Source organism: Anas acuta, chromosome 11, assembly GCF_963932015.1.
Source record: "Anas acuta chromosome 11, bAnaAcu1.1, whole genome shotgun sequence".
Classification (NCBI taxonomy): Eukaryota; Metazoa; Chordata; class Aves; order Anseriformes; family Anatidae; genus Anas; species Anas acuta.
The window spans coordinates 12,776,234-12,795,920 of NC_088989.1; the positions used below are offsets into that span (position 1 = coordinate 12,776,234).

General features: G+C 46.6%; 1 long non-coding RNA gene across 1 annotated transcript in view; it reads right to left on the bottom strand.

Annotated features, from left to right (window-relative positions):
* Nucleotides 1–19,095, bottom strand: part of LOC137862357 (uncharacterized) — a 51,179-nt gene extending 32,084 nt beyond the window's left edge. Inside the window, exon 1 of the long non-coding RNA XR_011100204.1 lies at nt 18,963–19,095. This is a non-coding gene — a long non-coding RNA (uncharacterized lncRNA). The remainder of the gene's footprint in view (nt 1–18,962) is intronic.
* Between the last annotated feature and the right edge of the window lie 592 nt (nt 19,096–19,687).

Genomic DNA, 19,687 nt, shown 5'->3' on the forward strand with positions numbered 1-19,687 from the left:
TACTTTTTTTTTTTTTCAAAAGAATAAAAACAGTCTCTTACTTTAACTCGTCTAATAATACATTGTTAATGTAATATAGCTAAGCACTCTAAAACTGGTGTTAAATAAGAAGGTGCAGATGAAAATACAATATCAATTTGTATTATTATCAATTAATATTTATTTTGGGATTTTTTTTCCTTCTCTCTACATTGCCTGCCTGCCCTGAAGATTTTGCTTGATCAGGCAGATCTTCACCAGCTGGAGATATTATGTCAAATTGTATAGGAGTGTCAGGGTCAACAAGTGAATGCAAGGAAAGTGCAGGTAAAGTTGCTGATTCAAGCCTTGTCCCCTGAAATGAGGTTTTGGGCACTAAAAATGAGGGTTTGTACTTTCAAATAAGGTTTGAACTCTGAAAAGGAGGATTTGCACCTTAAGATAAGGCTTTGGGCCCCCAAAATGAGACCATGGGCCCCAAAATATGGGGGTTTAGGTGATAAAAAGAAGGCTTTGTATCCCAAATGGAGGTTCTGGTCCCTGAAAATGAGGGTTTGGACTGTCAAAAAGGGGGCTGGACAATTGAAGTAAAGCTTTGGTCCCTAAAAATCGGGTGTTGGAGCTCTAAGAATTATTCTTTGAACATGAAATAGAGGTTTTCAGCACTAAAAATGAGGTTTCAGACACTAAAAAGGTGTGTTTGGATTTTATAAGGAGGCTTTGGCATTGGAACCTAAAATGATGCTTTGAGACCTAAAAATGGGTGTTTGGACTCTAAAATGAGTCTTTTCACACTAAAATTCAGGCCTTGCCTGTAGAATGAGGCTTAGGTCAGTAGAAAGGAGGGTTTAAGGCTTTTGGTCCTAAACATGAGTCCCTCATTGAGATCCTCCAACTGGGGGCTTTGGAACCTAAAATGAGGCTTTTAACTCTAAAAATAAGGCTCAGTGTCGTTTCCATTATCTGCAGCAACTGGGAACTGGCCCAAGCAGTCACAAGGTGGCGACTGCGGTCCGCGTCTTCATCCTCTGCCTTACCACCACATCCCACAAACTCAGCCTTTCCTCTCGTAATTTCCTCCCCTTCTGGGATAGCAGGCGTGGGTATTTACCATGGAAGGCATCAGACCGAGACTAGGTCTTGAGTTTCAGACAATAAATATCTCACATTACCCGATTGCATTGTCCTCCCTCAGTGAGCTTCTGTCTGAAGGGGGCTGGCTGTCCACGAGGCTGTTAATCCCACAAATGCTGTAACGAGGACGTGTCCCATAGTGTCTGTAGTGCGACGGAGGTGGAACAGCTGACCAAATAATCCATCAAGGCCACTCAAAACCTATCATTGGAGAAATTTAGGAATACAACGTTCATAGAAATCAAATCCTCCTGCTTTTCTTGAAGCTAAAGAGCCTTTCTCCCCCACTATTATATCACAAATATATATGTTGTTATATGTTATATATTGTGTGTATATATATATAACTGGAAGCATTTTCTAGGGAAACATGCTTGGCTGATTAGCAGTAACACCAACAGGAGCCCATAGTAAGAAAAAGTCCTCCTGTGGGCACTGAGACATGCAGGTGCTGTATGAACAGGTAAATGGAAGCAATGCCATTTTCAGATCATTGCCTCCAATAAGTAGGCCCAAACACCTTTTAAGGCCTCTCTTCCTTGGGTGGCAATCTAAGATGGGCTAAGAAACCAAAGCATGAGGTTCAAAGGAAGGTAGGCATGAGATTTTCTTCCTGGGCTGAGTTCCCATGTGGCATGTGTTAAAAATCAAGTATGGCTACAGTGGCTCAGAGAAGCACTGAAGTCTACTCCCACATACCTAATCTCTGACTCTTCTGCAGCCCCTCCACCTCTGACATGTACCTGAGACAAGGCTCTGGCAGCTCACAGTCCACATGTGGTAGGCAGAATCAGGACAGAGCTGCAGCTGCTCCTGAAAGGAACAGCTTTTGGGCTTAAAAATGAGGAAGCCAGGGGTGTAAATACAAGGGACAGAAACAAGTTCCAGACCCTTTCCAATTCCACTTTCCTTTCTCACCATTATATGGTAATTCCCTGGGGGTGGTTTGTGTGACCGTGAATTGGCATCAGACCAGAAGCCCCAGGACCTGCTACCTCTATCACAGTGACCAAGAGCCCTGCGCTGGCAGCACAGTTTACGAGTGGTTGTATCCAAGGCAACAGGCAACCGTGTTGGGTTGAAATTACAGCTAACCTTTGACTTCAATCCCAGTTCAGAAAGCACTGAACTTCTCGCTAGAGTGGGTCCAAGTTTAGCAACTAAACTGAATGTTTACCTTCAGTATTGCAAACCCCTCTTTTCACGTGTTCTACTAATACTTAAAATTCTGAACATGCCAGTCTCTGCTCATACTTTTGCATCATTAAGAATATGCCAACTGGGGGATAGTGCTGGGCTTTAGACAGCCATGGTGAAACCATTTTTTTATGCAAAAGCTGAAGTTCTGAATGAGATCAGTGATGCGGAGAAATATTTGCAGTGTAAAGAGGAGGCACAAAGAGAAGTGGAGTTGGTCAAGGCAATGCATACTATCTAAGGTGGAACCAGCAACTGCTCCCAGGCCACCTGGTCACTAGCAGCACTCTCAGAGCCAAGGTCATCCTGTCTTCCTGACCACAGTATGGGTCTTCCACGGCTGTTTTGTGTCCCATCCCAATACACCTTGAAGATGGACACAGGGGTTCAAGCAACCAACCCTGCAATACTTTGGAGGGTGTCAACCCAAGCAGCTGGGATGGGACAGATGCACCATTATTGCCACTTTCCATGCAGAGACCACAGCAGAGATTTAAGCAGCCTAAACAAGCAGCTTCAAGGAACCAAAAAATCACAGGTAAAGATCAACGTAGTTGAGACTTGCTGTGCATACTTCCCTCATTGCTGTTTTGAAAGGAGGCAGCTCCAGACAGCTTTGACACCCCAGAAGAGATTCGGCCTACCAAGGTGGGAAGCTCAGCTGACAGTGATGGTCCCATTGCTTCCGTGGGTAGATATTGCTTGTGATTTTCTCTCCTTCTAATGAATTCATCCTCACATCTGTGCCAAACCCATTTGTTCATAGCCCATAGTTGGTTTTTTTGTTTTGTTTTGTTTGTTTGTTTGTTTGTTTTTCCCTCCCATCTGCCTTTCTGATTACCTTCCTTCCTTAGGGAATTAAGAAAAATGGCAGTGGGACAAAACCTTTACCTCAAGTAAATCTCTCACTGTCCCATTTGCAAATTTGCTCAAGCAAACTGGGAGAGATTTGGCCTGTGAAGGTTAAGTGGGGGAAGGAGAGGGGAGAAGGCTCTGTCTGTATCAGAACTGATCTTTGCTGCTGGGTTACAACTAGACAATGAAGCAAAAGCCAGCAGAGTTTGAAGAGGAAGCTCAGCCAAAGGTCACTAGGCTGTCCTTAGAAACTCGTTATCAGAACCTTGAAAACAGGGAGGAAGGTCATATGAGCTGACTGTAGCAATAACCAGAAAAGGTTGACTGAGTTGGGGGAGCTTATCATGCTCATTCATCTAGTTCAAATGACGAGGAAAGGGTGACAAGGGGACAGAGACTTACTGACACAGGGATACAGCTTACCCTGGAATGCCAGCAGGATGCACTGTCACTTTTTGTGTGAAGGTCTCAGTGCTTTCGGTCAGTTATTCAAGAGATATAGAGTTCAGACATGCCTTTTGCCAGAACTGGCCTAAAGGAGCAGAAAGATTCAGAAGTGAGAAATCCTGGCAAGCTGAATCTGGGCAGAATCTCATAGCATCTTTCTGGTCACCTGTGAAGTTGTCCCTGACCACTTGCACTGTCTCTAGCATCTTAAGGCAAAGTAAGACCTTCAAATCTGTTGTATGAATGTAAATTAAAACCACCTTAAAAATATTTCCTAATATAGGTGACCCCAGATGTGGAGCTGCTCCTTCTGGATACATACACCTCTTTTGTCCATGGGTTTCCCCCTTCTGTGGCATGAATAAGACCTTTCTTCTCCACATTACGGGCTAGCCCCAAACACTGGCTCCAGAGGCATTTGTTTTATTTAAATTTAGGTGCTTGCTAAGCAAATGGAGTCTCTCTGCTGATGTCACTGACCAAGTACATGCAGCTGCTTTCAGTCGCTGAACTTTGTTGTTTCCTACAGGGGTGAACAGAGTTCAGACTTGGCTGAACTCCCGAATACATGAACCCAGACAGCACAGAGTTCAGCACCAGGCAAAGGTGTGCTGAGTGCACAGGAATGTAGTGGAGACCTCTGGGGCAAAGAGTTCCCTGCTCACAGGGCCATCACTGAAGAGACCCTGACGGTGCAACAGGACTGGCCAGAGTGGGTAATGCTGCACCATCCAGCACCACCTGAGTCCTCAGCATGCAGATTAACAGAGGGTGGGAGGATGTCGAGCTTTCTGCAGGAGCTCCTGTTGGGAGCACTGAGTTTGATCAGGTGAGCACAGATGAGCACAAGCCTGCTCCTTGCTGGAAACCTTTATGCACCAGTGGTCTTGCATCTCCAGAGGACCCAGGGATGCTGTTTGCTCTCCTTTCTGCGCACCATAGAGGGAAACAACAGTTCAACACAACCAGGGGAGACCACAGAACAAAACCAAGCATCTGTTGCGTTTGCTGCCTCTGCATACTGAAATGAAAGATTCAACAGAACATCTATTAGCAGGAGGTCATGGCAGCCTTGTCTCAAATGAGCATTAACTCCGTAGCAACCTCCTAACCATCTCCCCTGCAGCTTCTTTCCCCTCTCTTAGCACTACCATAACAACACGTGCTTGTGCTGGGATGTGTTGCTATCACCACTAAAGGGAAAGTAGGAACATTGAAGTCACAGCACTATAAGAACAGTGTTTTCCCTTCCTTTGACGTTTGTGTTGTATTTGTACAGTGGATCCCCTTCCCTGACAACCAAGCTACAGCAATAAGAAAGCTGGCACAAGCAACAGAAAGCATTATTTTCATATAGTTGTTGACCAGCTTGTGATCCACTGGAGAAATATCTCAAAAGCCTTGGCTGCATTTTTATTTTTTATTTTTTAAACCAAGCAAAATTCTCCCACCTCTAAACACTGCAGGACTGCACAGTAATTTCTAGTCTCCCCATCACTGATTATATTTGTGCTGCTGGAGAAGCCTAAGAGCTAGTGGAAGGTCAACATCTCCCCCCGCTCTGAGCTGCAGATCGTCCTTTAGAGGAGCCCAGCATACCAGGATGAAGCTCCGACCTTTCGGAGCGCTCCCACCTTTCAGAGCACTTTCTCCTGAGGACTGGCTGTGTTGTGACCTTCCCGCTTTAACTTTTCCAGCCTCAGAGGAGTTTAACCAGGAGGAATATGTTTGGCCTTATATTAGACAAGAAGGGGAAGGGGGTGCATGAAGAAGCTTGCCCCAAAATACCCTCCCTGGGTTTGAAGAGCTGGCAGCAGCTCTTGCTGAGCCAGCTGTATGTCTTTGACACAGGCTATATTGACCCAGTGCTCTGGGCACTGGCACAATGCTGATAAAATTATTTCAGGCCAGAACCTAAAGACCTGCGAACAAGGACTCCCCATATGCCCCAAGATCTGCAGCTGAAAAAGCTCCCCTGTAACAAACTAACCTTGCAAAAGGGATGCAAACCCTTCTAACGATCAAGGAGAGAAGTTTCCCATGTTGAAACACATCACAGCAAGCATTTGTGTATCATGAACCCTCTTCATGTCAGCAGGAGTGATGCAGAGAAGCAGCCTGTCCTAAGCACCAGCTGAGCTCAGAAACAGTGCTAAAAACAGACTTGCCACTATCATGCCAGAAAATTAAGAGCTTGGCAACAGAGGGAGATTCACCGGCAGCAGCACAAACATTTCCCATACAGAACGCTTTATTTCTACACCTGGGTCCTTCAAAACCCACTGGACTGCACTGCAATAGAGCTTTAATAGTATGAGTACTGGGAAATGAGAGGAGCAGAGAGTTTCAATTAATTTAAATCTCCAATGCGCAACAGTGATTCAACCAACAAGCCCATTCCTTACGTGTTCAAACCCTTGAAAAGGGTCTATATTGAACTTTTGGCTTTCACTGCACATCCAGAAACTCCTCAGCAATTTAAGTTTGCTGCAAGGCTGAAGTTCCCCGAGTGTTTACACAAGCCAAGGAACAGCAAGCAATGTGCAGTAGCTGCCAGCAGGACAAAGCCTTCGGGGTGGAGCACCGGGACCCAGAGATTGCAGCCACCTCTCCTAACTCTGCCTTCAGGAACTGACTCATTCCTTTTTCTCCTGGGAAAGCAGAGATGGGAAAACAGGAGCTGGTTGTCACAGGAAGATGGAGAAGTCAAAGAGCAGTGCTGTCACTGTCTTCGGTTTGAGACGTGCTCCTGCTAAGGTGCAGGAGAAGTCACCGTCCCCTGCAGCACCTCAGAGCAATTTCCTTTCCACTACAAGCCAAGCAGCCCTGCATCTCTTGGTCAGGTTCCCTCTCTCTTGGAGAGCAGACACATTCCTTTGCCACTGCCTCTCAGCTCAATGTCAGGTCTGCAATGTGCCTGGCAGATAAAGCAAGCCCTATCAAGACCAAGTGCGTTCTTCTCTATCACTGTACCTTGATCCATTGTACCAGATCTTTTTTTTTTTTTTTTTTTTTTTATCAGCTCCTGGAGCTGTGGGAAGCAGCTGTAACTCATGGTCTGTGGGAGGAAAGGGCAGCACATCAAGCATCTCAAAAATAGAGAGAGCAGAAAGATTAGACAGGCTAGACTCAAACTAAGTGAGGCAGACAAAGCCCATAACCCCTGCCAGTAGGGTGAGCAATGCAAACAGTGGATGCCTATATCTAAAGAAGAGATTTTTTTTTTCCAGTCACAGCAGAGGAATGTGTTTTAAGTAGGTGCCTCTTGGCCTTTTGTTTTGTTTACTCCTCCAAAGGCAAACACCAGTGTGACGCCACATCCAGCTTTACTGAAGTGCAGAAGGAAGTAGCTGGGAAGGAAGGGCAGATCACAATGACAAAATCCAGGCCAGCCTAAAAGGCAGACAAGCACAAACACTCTTGCTTAGCCTGCTAAATAAGTAGATATTTATCTACACAGCCTGCTACCACAGCCTGTGGATTTTTTCCAAATGGAAAATATGTGCTGGGCTTTGGGATGCTCCAAGCAGCCCGGAGAACACAGGGAGTTCAACTCAACTGCTCCTCAGGTTTGCTTGATTTCTTTAATGAGCACCCCAGCACAGAAGGACCAGACCTCAGCTAACACGAGCAGGCTTCACAGCCTCCAACACGACTGCATTCCTATTTACACCAGATCAAGAGCTATGTGGCTGCTGCCTGTTTTTCAAGCTCAAAGCAATTTTGAACCTGCACAAGTACAAGCATAAGAGCAAAATGAGGCAGTGACCCACAGAAACTTGTCCCATATGAGGTATTTCCGTGGTTCTCCACGGAATGGTACTGCCTGCCCTGGGTACTGGTTCAAACTGGGTACATTATTCACAGAAGTCTGTACCTATGCCAAGTGTGGACAGTGTCTGAAAACTATTATAAATAATCATAGATAAGGTGCCAGCGAATTGTTTCCAATTCCTGCTGTTTTTATTACACACCCTTCTGTATTTTGTACTCTCCTGAAGATCACCAGCATCTGATTTCAGGGTGTAGGAGAACTTCGTGCTAAGAACATCCAGCCTTTTGCTTTCATAGTTATGCAGAATCGTCCTTGTCACGAACCCGAGCACACCACAAAGGATCACAACCAGAAGGCAGAGGGAAAGGGCCCAACTTGAACCACCCTTCAAATAATCAGAGAGATTAAGTCAACTTCTTGAACAATTAGGCTTGGCAGCATTTAGTTCTGTCAAATTACTCCAAGGGTATTTTTTTAGTAAGCAAACATTTATTAGAAAATGCAGATGTACAGTAAGCACAAGGGTTACACAATTTTATCGTCAACTGTCCTGACCTTCAGGGAAAAACCTCTCCAGCAAAGCATAGTTGCCATAAATACTTACACTATGACAAAAGATGATTGAAATGCAAGCTACTGACTGGATACTTAGCCAAAAGGAAACCTTATACCTTTCAAACTGTGAGCTGTAAAGACCAGCAAGCTTTATCACAGTGTGATACACTGTGCTAGAGTTTAGAGGGCAGGAAAATGCAGCAGACATTCAGCACACAACACTCATCTATTGAAGGAAGTACTTTTTCAGGTGATACAGAACTAACTTCTTGCCAAGTTCTAGAGCCAACACAAGCAAGTTCATAAAAGGGTTAGGCAGATCAATGGGGAACTGGCTCACCAGCACTCTCATGTCCTGGGCTCTATCAGGGGATTTCCACGAGTATAGTACACGCCAGCAAGACATCTTTTAGCGTCTGATGGATGAACCTTTGGTCTGACTCGTTTCTTGCAGTCAGTGAGCTGAGAATCAAGACATAACACTGCGCTTCTTACCAAGTGTTTGAAGCTCAATTTTGTTTGCACAAAGTAAAGCGTCCTCACCTGGAGCAGTGGGATTTTACATACTTGTTTCTCAAGGTGTCCCATGCATTTAATTCTTCCTTCCATCTCTGGTGAGCCTGAGCAGAAGACAAGCCACTGTCTCTGACAAGAGGAGACATTTCTGCACTGGGCCTGCTCTGCTTCTTGTTTGTGAAGTATTACAACACTGTGCAAACAAACAGTCCAACCACGGACAAAACAGACATCTTATATTAATCCCATGCATGGGATTAGTCATGCTGATGTCGCAATCATTGATATCATGGGTAAAAACGACGCAAGGAAGGGGAGTTTGAAAAACTTCCATCACTGATTACTTGAATTATAAACAAAGATGTCCAACTGTCCTCTGCTAGCCCAACAAGCAGCTGTACCTACCTTTTGTCTGCCATCTTAGCTCAGGACTGCACTGGGGCAGAATCTCTGCCCCACCTCTGGAGTGGGCTGCCTTGCTATCACGAGTGCAACCAAACAGCAAAAGCGTGATTTTACTGCTTTATATATGTTTATTCAACAGTTATGGGTACAATTCTTTGCTATCTTAAAGATATACCCTCATCTCACCTTCAGATGACAGAATTATATGGCAGAATTTCTGGTGCCAACCACACCGTAAGATCTTACATGGGTGAATATCATTGTTCAGGGTGGTGCGGCACCAACATGGACCTCAAGCAGAGTCATGGTTGCTGCTATGCCAGTAATATTACCACTCATTGCTTGCTCTGGGTTTAGAGCATGGAAAAGAGTCTTAAACAAAATTCACTGGTAACCTCATTAAATTCTTTCAAGTTAAACATATCTTTTATTCATCCCTCCCATTCCCAAGAAAACACAGCTGTACAGCTGTGGTGCTCTTACAGCTTTTGATTTAATCTTTTTATGCAGCAGAGGAGGTGGAAAGATGTGTGTTCAAACACAGGAAGAAAATCAAAAGACTTACATAGTAAAAGCAACTATGGAGAGTCAGGTCATTGGAGTACAGCTGTACAGCAGGCGGATAAACAGATACTGGACTGGTTTTCTTAGAAGTGAGCAACCAGTCACACGGACTGTGCAACTGCTCTCTCTGCTCTGCAAACACAGCCTGCTATCCAAACACCAGTATAAGTACTGGCATTACCCTGTATGCCTTTGCTATTTGTTTGCACGCATTTGTCTATAAAAGGTGACTCACAACAGATAGGGCTAGGAAAAACCCAGGGCAGAGGTTATAACACAGGTGAAGTCATCACCTCCTCGTTTGTCTGACAACACCGTCATGTGTAATGGGACTGACTGCAGCAGGGTTAACTCCAGAGAAGCAGCAGCCCTGGGTACCAAGAGAAGCAGGCCCACACAAGCCATGCCACAAAGGACAGTGAAGAATTTGAGCCCGGGATTCACCTACAGCCACCTGAGGGCACATTTGGGTAATGGGCTGATATAAATCAAGGTTTTTGGTCCCTGCTGAATTGTTTTCCTCTAGCACAGATCAAAGTAAAAGTGGTGATTTTTAGGTGGTGACAAAGGAGGTGTAGCTGCAAGCAGTGTATGAGCCGCTCCCTGCTTTAAGATGCAGTGTTCCAAAAACAAAAACAAACAAACAAAAAAACTTGCACAGATTTGTCCTCAGATTTCATCCTTACCTACTCCCAGTTATTTTAGTTAATTATTCCCCCCAGCACAGCCAGTTCTGGACTAAGCATACTAGCAAGCATTTATTTACATCCCTAAAGAAAGCAGCAGCACCAAGTACCAAAGCCTCTGATAACAGCCTGCAAGGGGGTCTCCTGCACAGGCACAAACAAATTTCACTTTCCCTGCATGGTCCCACTCCAAGCTGCTGTGGCTGCACTGGGCTGAGCTCACAGAGAAGTCAGTGGCCGGCAAGAGGTTGCCATCGTTATGGCTTTGTCTGGTTTTAATTAAGCCATGTCACCCTTCTTGAGGTAGGCTTGGTGGGGAAGGTGGCCTGCTTGCTTTGTTTGAAGGTATCTGGAAATATCTTGTGAACAAGCAGGCAGTGAATGGTCACTACAGTTTGGCAACACGTGGGGCTACAGCAACCGTTAAACTGTTATCCTGTGGTTTGGGTGAAAACCTGCATTGAAAAACATCACAACTTATCTTGAGATAAACTAACTGAAGATGAGCAAGTAAGTGATATGCTCTTGCAACAGAGAGCTGCACAGAGCCCCAGGCTACGCAGAGCATTGCCAGCTCCTCCATCACAAGAAGCTGAGTCCAAGGGCCAAATAGCCTTGTCCCTTATCCTGAGTAGCACCAGATGTTTCCCAAGGAAGGGCAAGAACCCCAGCCTGCTCGCACAGATCTCAACCTGCCCTCCAACACTTTGAGACTGGTTTATGTCTGGACGTAGAACCCGTTAACCCCTTAGGAAAGCATCACCATTCATTACAACACCAGGTTGCCTCACTTCGCACTCAAGAACTTGAGTTAAGACACTCATTGCATTTATGACCTCACCAACTTGTGGACACAATGGGAGAGACATAAGTAAGCTCACTTAAACCATGGCTAAAATGATTTATTTCACAGCCCTACCATCCTTCTGTTAAGTTCTCCAATTTTGTGGAAACAAGCCCCAAACAGGCTGAAGATGTTGGGAACAGGAGGTTCTCCCCAGCTGCCATACAACACACACCATTCCTGGGTAGCTACTTGTTGCCATCAATTGTGCTAGAAGCATCACCAAACCCTGTGACACAGAGGATTTGAAGCTTGATTTAAAATAAAAACAGAAGGAGGAAAAAAATAAGGCAGCCGTGACAAGATCTGCTTGACTCACCCTGGCTGCGGCATTTAATGTTGTTGGAGAATTGCTCCATGCAGGGAGTGATTCAGAAAAAGCTCAATGAGGAAAAGCTTGTGACGAGGGAGACTCATCTGCCTTCCTTCAGAGCAGCTGCCTGGCTGCTGAGGACAGATGCTCTTGGCACGTTTATGGAGATGGCTCATTTATAGTAAATGAGCAACGCATTCAATAACCACACATTTATAAGACAGTTTCTAATCAAATCCTTCCTCCAAGCAAAGATAAGAGCTATCCTCCGTGTTTTCACCATGAGCACATGACAGCTCCAGCTGTCTGCATTGTGCACAGCCACCACATTGTGCAAGGATCCACCAGGCTGACGTGACAATCCCAGCTCCAGGGCACCGATCACTGCCTAACTGCAAAGATCTTGTGCTAGGAGCATACGCTAATTCTGCTTCTCGAGTAAGATGTCCCAGCTGTCTTTGGTCCACCAGAAGATCACGTCAGTGCCCTGAGCTGCTCCACGAGGGCATGCAAAGCACAAGAAATGTCTTACTGTGGGTGAAAGAATATCATTCTGTTGAAGCTGCCTTTGCTCTACTGCTTCCTACCTTGACTTCTCTACACTACCGTGGTGCGATGAGACAAGGGCTGCCTACCCTTGGGTGAGACAGCTACAAGCAACAGGAGTAGTCCTCAAGACTTTCTCCTAGAGCCACAGCAGCCTGCCCGAGCCAAGGGGAAGCATGCTGCATGTTAGTTGACTCTGCTCAGATAGTTGGAGAAAGTGTGATTCACCTGACAGATGAGCAAGTACGTTGGTGCTGTCCTTAGAGGAGCTGAAAATAGGAGGAGGAGGTTTCTTCACTGCTTCGCATTGCCAGGTTGGTGTCTCAGGAGGCAGAGACAACCCTCCATGGTCTGGGTAAGGATCAACCAGGCAGAGGAACTGAGGTCTGGGGAGAGATCTGCATGAGCTAGAGACCACAGAAATCGAGATGCTGAAGAGGACGGGCAGTCCAGTCAGACAAATGTGTGCGTTTTATCTAGACACCACAGCAGATGCCAGTACAAAATGAGGTGTAACGGCTGCAGGAGCTGGCACATGTGAAAGAAAGCAGCTTCACAAGAAACCATGTTCTTGGAAAAGATCAGCTGCACCTTCAAGTTCTGTGCCAGGAGCCTCCTGCAGCTGGAGCGGCTTCAAACACTCAGGCTTTGCAGGGGTGGACACGGTGAGATATGGCTGTGATGGAGACCCAGTGAAGGGACCTGGCCAACACCAAGGCAGAGGGGGCAGAGCCTTCTGCTCACTGCACACCCCCCTCCCCATGCTCCTCTTCACCTTTCTGATAGCTAGTGAGGCCTTTCAGTGGTTTCAGCCTCCCCTATCAAGTCTGTCTGTCTCAAACACATCACGTTCCTACACATTTTGAAGGAAAGGAGAAATCCCTCGGTGAGCAAGTAGGATGGGGAGGCACATCGGTGCTCCTGCACAGGAAAGGGCTGCAGCTGCCTGCCTCCCTGCCTGACCAGCAAACACACAAACACACATCCCCAAGGAAGAAGTAGCCAGGGCGCAGGGGTGTCCAGCTGATATTTGGGGGATTTGTGAAGGAAAAGAGGATACCGAGGGGTAGTAAGAGTTACTGCATCACAGGTAAGTATGAGTGAAGCTGGACTTCACCAAACCTCCTCCCAGCCACACAGCAATTTGTCCCTTGCCTAGGTTCCAGTTCCCTCTAAGGGCTTTCTCTCTTCTCAGTGAGCATCACAAAGTGTCAGCTCTGCTGCAGGCAAAGAGGAGCAGCCCCAGACTAAAAGCACTGGCACAACACAGAGAGGATTTTTGGTCCAGGTCCCAGTTTTACTATTGGCGTCCAGAGGCATCTGCCTATTCCATGACTCCTTTTTCTAGTGGGGCTGTCCTGTCTCCCAGCAGACACTGGATCCTGGGGAGTCTGCCTGCTTTCAGGGTATCACACATCCCTCCAGCTGCAGTTTTGCTCCCCCATCATCCTGAGCAGAGCAGGTGGAGAGGGGAGAGGCCAGGCTGCCTGCCACCACAACTCCCCGTGTTTTTGCAGAAAGATCTGCTCAGTGGAGGAGCCCTGCTGGATTTCTCCTACTTCTGAAATTGTTTTTTCCTTTCAGCTGATGATGACCTACATAATAAGCAGGTCACTGGAACATCGGAGATTTTTTCTGAGGCAGAGGAGAAAAGCCAAACACAATTCCCCTGCTGTGCGTGCTTCCAAGGACAAAGCAAAATGCTGCTTCCCAGGGGTCCCATTCAGCTTGAGAGCCAGCTCTTCCCATCCGAAATCAGTGGGAGCTGCTGGGATCCCACTGGGGAGACCACCAGACCCTGCTCAAAACAACAGGCTAGTGAAGGACCATCTCCATGGGGGGGGACGAGGAGAGTCTTGGGAACATCAGCCATCCTCACATGTGCAGCAAATGCGCCACGTGCAGCCCCTGTGCACATGGCTGCGAGCCCGTGCAGTGGCCTTACTGCTCGAGATTCAACCCGCCGTGCAGGGCAAACTCATTGAACAAGCAGCAAAGGGAGGGAAGGAGAGAGCAGGAAGATTTGGAGGGGATAGGTTGCCATAGTGGTCCTCGTGGTGCAACCCATCCCCAGCTGGAGGAAGGGTCTCCTAGCAGTGAACCACAGGGATACAGGACTGAGTCATTCCCAGGCAGAACAGTGCCTTGGCTGAAATTCAGGCAGGCAACAAACAGCATTAGAAGAGCCTGAACTTAATTTGCTTCTCGTTCTCTAGTTGTTTCTGCTCCTTTGCAGAAAGCATTCCTACAGGGTTGCTGCAGTAAAGTGTAAGCTGGAAATGAGAAGGAATTGAGTAGCCTTGAGGAAGGAAGACCTTGGCATATCCCTTCAGCATGGTTTCAGGCACAGAACCAGACCATCCCGAGCCATTGTCTTCAGCACTGCTCTCCCTAATCTTGCAGCTGATCTCTCCCCACTTTCAGCCCCCCCCAAACAGGAGAAAACACTGCAAGATGTAGGCCAGCATCCCCAGTCTCCCCTCCGACCTGGTGCGCTGCTTGCAGGAAGCTTGCAGCTCCCTACCCAACAGTCAGGGGAGATTATCTGTTACTGAAACGGGTGCAACACGATCCCACCTGGGGCTCAGCAACGGTCCCAGAAGGACAGAGCAAGCGGGTAACCAGAGCAGAGAGAGGTAAGAAGCTCTCTCAGCCTGATGGCTCCCAGAGCTTCGGTAACAGTAGCAGCGGCTTGGTAAGTAGGTCACACTTATGATCCTTAATTAATCCTGAAGAGCCCCCATCTGCCATGGGGAAGATGGCAGATAAATTAGCTCATTAAGCACACGAACAGGCCAGGGGGAACGTCATACCCTAGCCTAACCCCCGGAGGCATGGGGACAAAATCCCTTTCGGCAGCAGTGACTGCTTTGCCCAACTTGTGCTCAGCCAGCAGACGCACCGGGCTCTCCTTATTGCCCCCGAGGAAAGGAAGGCAGCCCCTTCACCAGCCACCACACAAACCACACTGATATAAGCCATGAAACAGGAGAATGCTTGGAGCAAAACCAGCCCAGGGGCAGGCAGAGATTGGCTCCAACAAAGGAGCCTGAACAAGTCCCGAGCCCTGGCTCTCTGTGCTGCGCTTACTCTGTCACCCCACTCTTCTCCCCACGCCTCTGGGTGCTGTGCACCCCCTGGAGCCCATCTCCTGTGGGGTGGCTGTGCACATAGGTATGGGTGGCTGATACCTGGGAGCATTGCTCAGGTGCCTGTGATCTGTTCTGCCTCCAGAGCCTGTGTTCTGCATCTACACATGATTAATATTAATGTCTTGATCTGCTTAAGTCCCCCCATCACAAGCAGATAAGCTCAGATAATGCTGATTGGGTTTTCAAGTCCCACTTCTCCCACCTGGGCAATGAAAAGGCAGCCACCATCAGCAAAACATAACAGGTCTTCTGAGAACTTAGCCCAGAGCAGGAGTATTAAAAACAACGTTTTCAAAGAAGCAATGGGTGACTAATAAGGCATAAACTAGCAAAAGGTGTTAGATGGGGGCAGCTTAGTACTGAAGCCATGTCTCCAGAGACCCTTATTAAGGTGTCACTTGTGCTCACTATCACCCTCCAAGGCACTGCGTGCAGCAACGTGCACATCTGACAGCACACCAGGGATCAGATGTAACTGCATGTGATTAAACCAGAACACGTAGCAGGTAGAAAAGTTGCCAGATAAACATAAAACAGTATTTCTACCCAAAGAAACTTTGAATAGCAGAGCAACTGAGCTCCAGCTATATGTACCATCCCTGTACATGTGCATTGTTCCCTCTGATCCAAGTGCAGCTTGGTGGGGGACCACGCTGCTAAGGGGTCGATCCATGAAAACAAGGTCACTGTCACATTGGGTCACCAGACCAAGAGCTAGTGCAAGTACCTTAGGAAGGTTGTACTGAAATCACTTCCAATTATACAGCACACTTAGAAAGCAGTTCTAGTTCATTTCCTCTCGTAATTGGAGTTTTAAGTCTCATCATCCTTCACAGCAAATATATCTTAACAGGGAGGTTGCTATGAAGGAGACACAGTTTTGGGAACCACGCTGAAGCACACATATGAAAGGTTATCACCTTTCTGAGGCAGTCATACAGACAGCGCAAGTAGCGTGGAGCAAGCTGCAATCCCAAAGGCTCACAAGGAAACCGAGAGCTCACCCCCTTTGCTCACCTGCAGATGAGCAGCACATTCCTTTGCTGTGCCCAGCACCAGCCTCCAGTCAAAGTGCAACTCCAAGCGTTAGGCCAGCCCTGAGGACCTTCTGGATACCAACACTCAATGATCCGGAGGGCCGGCACATCTCTGCACGTTAAAACTGTGGCCTCCTGTTTCATGACTGAAGCCACAGCTGCTCCCCTCCCAAATGACCCCACTTTTCACTACAGGTTCTCATTCCTGCTGCAGGTCAGACAGGATGAACACCAGCTTCATATCTTACAGCCCGGCCTGGTAAGGGTGTGCTGACAACTGCCTAAGCTGCCCCAAGTGACACTTCTCCCCCATATCCCCACCAGACACCCCAGTTCTCCACCTGAGATCTGCTGCAGCAGGAGGTCAGGCAGCTGCTGATGAGGTAGGGAACACAAAACATCACCTTTGTCTCCACTTCCCCTCCTCAGGAAGTCACAGAGAGCAGTGGGGTCACCCCTCAACCTCCAAGCTCAACAAACCTGGTGTCCAAGCCCTACCAGCCCTCTAACCAGCTTTGTTGCCCTTGTGCTGTAACCTGCGAGAAACTCTTCTCTCTGAAGAGAATAGATTTTCTAATGTATATTAAAGTTCCCTAGGGTAAACAGAGCTCTATATAAAACCACAGCACAAAGGTCGATCAAATGATCCGTCGCTAATGCTAAGCCAGCAACACACAGCAACTCTCCACCCTCCCTTGGTTTGATCCTGCATTCAATTCAACATGAGAAACTGGGCATGGAAGTAAAGAAAATTACTTAACCCTGTGTTTTGATTTTCAACATTTCAGTCTTAATTGCATATCTGATCCCTTTTAACTTCTTTGTTTTACAGTATTTGCATTTCCATCTCTTTCTAGGACATTTCCTAGAATCAGCTTTTATTTTCCTTGACAAGGGCTGGGGGAATGCACAGTTATATGAGAAACCAGGTGAACCTCACCCCATTAGGTGAAGAAATTCCTGAAAGACATTGGAGGCTCCATGTTATCTACCATGTCCCCTGGAGATACAAGAACAACACGTTAAACCTTTTCCAACCATTACCACCACCCCAGGCCAATACCTGACAAGACTCAGCACACCAAGTCAGAGACTTCAAAAGTTTGTTCCTCTAAGCCACCTAATGTCATAGATCTAAGCTGAAATGGTGTTCAAATCTGCTGCAAATACATCAAGTCAAATAACCCACATGCAGAAGAGGCTGCCAGCTAGGTCACAGTACCCCAGGAAACTCCCATCCCCAGCTCTCCTGGCTGCTCTTCACTCGTATTCCTCCTGGTACTGCCTCTGCTGTTTGGCAGGCAGATTGGCCCAGGAGCCTTGAAAGCAGAGCCCAGAGCTTTGCGTGACTTAGGTTGTTTGTGAGACCGTGCAAACAGAGCATTTGCCAGCTTTTTGAAGAGTTCAGGACAAAGTCAAATGAGGAATGGAAGCCTGCTGTACTCCAGTAACCCGAATACGTTGTAAAGGTTTTCTGGTCTGCCGCTCACAATTTGGAGTTATAATATACTAATTTCCTTCCTTGATATTCAGCACTGGCTCATTCTCATCTGTTGCTGACACTCTTATCATTTTAATAACTTATTGATGTCCTCTATCCTTATCTGTAATCTTTAGAACGTGGGGAGGAAAAATAAGTCTTGCACCTCAAAGGTTAAGCAACAAGAGCTATTGCAACACAGCAGAGAAGTCTCATGGGCAGCAGGCACCAACACACTGGGAGATGAAAAGATTTGCAGAGAAAGGGGCTGGACACCAAGCTCATCCTTCCACATTTCTGCAGGCTAGGGCATTGCACAGGCTTTTCTCCCACTCACAGGAGTGGGTTTGGCCCTGTGATGTTTTGTGCTCCCATACACATTTGTGCTAATTTTTGATCTCTGGAACATCTCCACTTAGTGAGGCATCCTTCAGCTCTCCACTTTCTATCACCCTTTGGATTCTTTCTTTCAAGAAGCTAATTCAAATTAATTATACAGCTATAACAACTTATATTACTAACAATTGAATATAACAACTAATTTTGTAATTATACAGATTTCCTGGCCATTGATGGAAACAATAAAAGATTGAAACTGCTTTACACTTCCCTTTGTTTATTGCTTGCTTTCTCCAAGGCAGTTCTTCAGACAATTTCAAGACAAACAATATCCAACACTGTACAAGAGGAAAAGCCACACAGGTAATGGAAGAGTCCTGTTGCCTCAGTGCGTGCTCATTCATGGGATGACCCACACTCAGGAACGCATGGTTTGAGGCTAGTCAGGAGGGGTTTTCCCTCACTTTCTCATGTCATCAGCAAGTGTCCCGTTCTGATATGCTTCTACTCTTTACTTCATTGAAATGTTGATTCTTGCAGAAGAAATTAAAATACCAGATGCATAAGAAAAGTGCTGAAACAAACCTCAATAACTAGCCTTGCTGGTAGGTGAGAGAGGAGCAAACAAGAGAATGAGGACAAATGTGAGGCAAAGCTCACAGCAGATGGAAAGAGCTGTACACGAGTTCCTGCTGCGTACTGCACAAAGCTAGACAAACTCGAGGATGCAGGATAAAAATGAGACTCTTTCAGATTTCCAAATCTGAAGCAACTTGAGTGAAGTCAAAGAGATATTCTGGAATCAAGATAAATCAGCTGGGCTCTAACTTGCAGCAGCCCCCACGAGGGAGTGGTGCCCTGCAGCAGAAGGGCAGGTTACCTGTAAGAGGAAGGCATCAGCTTTTGCTGTCCCAGCAGAGTGTGAGTCATGCTGCTGTAATGGGACTTTACCAAGTGACTGAACCCCTCCACATTCACAGGAAGTACCTGGGGCTTGGCAAACGGGAAAAAATGCCCTGACCCGACGCCCTGTGAGGACTCACAGGCCAATCATTAATTTTAAAAGACATTCAGCACACTGGGGAGAAAAACAGTTTGGTGCTTGTTTGCATGAGATGGGGTAAGAAGCTTGCCTCACCTGTGCCTATAAAGCAGGGGTGCTGCTCAGTCACTCGACAGATCATGGTTGCCTCAGCATTCAATAGCTCCTCCAGGCAGATTGAATTCTCTGGTGGTCACAGGGTCCTAGAGAGAAATGAGATTTCCGTCACGTGAGAAAGATATGGAGGGCACCGGATTCAAATGAGGAAAATCTGCTAAAGAAGTTCAGCATGGGAGGAATTGCTGCTATGCTACTCTTTCAACTCTAAAGTTTTGCCTTAAAAGGTAAAGTAAGTTCTAAGAAATGCTGGTCTCAGCACTGGAGATGAAAATTCTCAGATCTAAGCCTGGAATTTGAGTCTGGATTAAATCCAGATGTCAAGTTCATATCCACTCCCTTAGAAGATTCAGCTCTCAATATAGACAGTGGCTTGTGCGTGGGGAGGGAGATTGTTTTTCTGTCTTGCCCTCTCGTGACACTGACTGGGTGGGAAAAAATAAGGAATGTGTGCATCTGAGTTGAGAAGTGGGCAAAATGTTGCTAATGTTATGTGCTTTCATTTGGACAAGCTGGGTATGGAGGGGATTTGACTCTTGCATTTCTCATGAAGTACCTAAATGCTCCCTTAAAAGCATAAAATCCCTTAAAATTCCAAGAAAGGAGCTAGCTGCTGACAGATGTGAGACTGGATGAAGGTTCCACACCTGTGCATCACATTTTGCTTCCAGGAATACTTGGAAAACTTACCCAAGACATGAAGA